Source organism: Schistocerca serialis, chromosome 8, assembly GCF_023864345.2.
Source record: "Schistocerca serialis cubense isolate TAMUIC-IGC-003099 chromosome 8, iqSchSeri2.2, whole genome shotgun sequence".
Taxonomy (NCBI): domain Eukaryota; kingdom Metazoa; phylum Arthropoda; class Insecta; order Orthoptera; family Acrididae; genus Schistocerca; species Schistocerca serialis.
The window spans coordinates 240,954,128-240,955,442 of NC_064645.1; the positions used below are offsets into that span (position 1 = coordinate 240,954,128).

At 45.3% G+C, this 1,315-nt stretch overlaps 1 pseudogene; it reads right to left on the reverse strand.

Annotated features, from left to right (window-relative positions):
- Positions 1 to 886: 886 nt before the first annotated feature.
- On the reverse strand, positions 887 to 1,005 carry LOC126417318 (5S ribosomal RNA; annotated as a pseudogene).
- Between the last annotated feature and the right edge of the window lie 310 nt (positions 1,006 to 1,315).

The window sequence follows — 1,315 nt, forward strand, 5'->3', positions numbered from 1 at the left end:
ATGTAACTAACATTCTAGTTCAAACCATGACGCTACAATCATGATGTTGGAAGCATGACGGTTTATCATGCTGACGGCAATCAGTTTCACTGGCCTAGTTCATAATCTGAAACCTCAGATCCTAGTATACTGGGATAAATGTTCAATTGTGCGTACAGGTTTTCAAATCTTAAACGTGAACAACATAAGCGTCTCGGTATGGAGCCTACTTCTGCGTTGGTTTCTGTGACTTAAAATCCGACCAAGGAATGGCCTACGCCCACCGTGTTTTGGAACTGCCGATAAGTGGACATTATGCCAGCCACAGTCCGTATTTCGTAAGACGTTGTAAACACATATATCGTTGTGCGTAACCGATAAACACGCCACACCCACTGGCAATCAGTTTACTACTCGTATGAGCGTCATCCCTAGAAAGACGATGTTTTTCTTATATCTGACTGACGACATTTTAGACCTTCATGAGTACACTCACTAGTCAGTATTTTGTATTCGAATCGTGCATAAGATTATAAAACGCAAGACTCTGGGCTTTTTTAAAATACTGTACTTATCTGCAGTACAACGGTTGCAATGACGAAACACAAAACCTTCCGAAACACTTAGGCGTGTTACAGTTAGGGTCTCTTTCATGCTGCATAACAATCACACAAAGAAACACTACTGAACAGGCCTAGATGGTCCAAAGGTACCCACCGGTCATCGTGTCACACCCGACCGGTCGCCGTGTCGTACTCACCCCTTACGCATCACCGGATGCAGATATGGAGGGGCATGTGGTCAGCACACAATTCTCCCGGCCATTGTCAGTTTACGGAGCCGGGACCGCTACTTTTCAGTCAGGTAGCTCCTCAATTGCCCTGGCAAGGGCTGAGTGCACCCCGTTTGCCAACAGCACCCGGCAGGCCCGGATGGTAACCCATCCAAGTGTTAGCCAAGCCCGACAGCGCTTAACTTCTGTGATCTGACGGGAACCGATGTTACCACTGCGGCAAGGCCGTTGGCCTTACTGCATAACACAAATACTATACATCTTAACACTCTCCATATTGGTTATAGAGCTGACGGGATATCTTGAGGGCAAGTCCAATAACGTGGCAGTGTTTCAGATCTCATGATAAGAAGCCAGGGACGGAACAAACTGCCACCTTGGCGTCATTTTAAACTTGATAGAGTGTAGGAAATTTCGAACTTCAGACTACAGTTTTAAAAGCTTTCTCCTTAATTTTGAGACTATATCAAGATTTAATCATTAGACTCACGGAAGGTGTAAGCAGCGCTACACGCTCAGCTGTTTATCTGTCTTCGTTAGTAA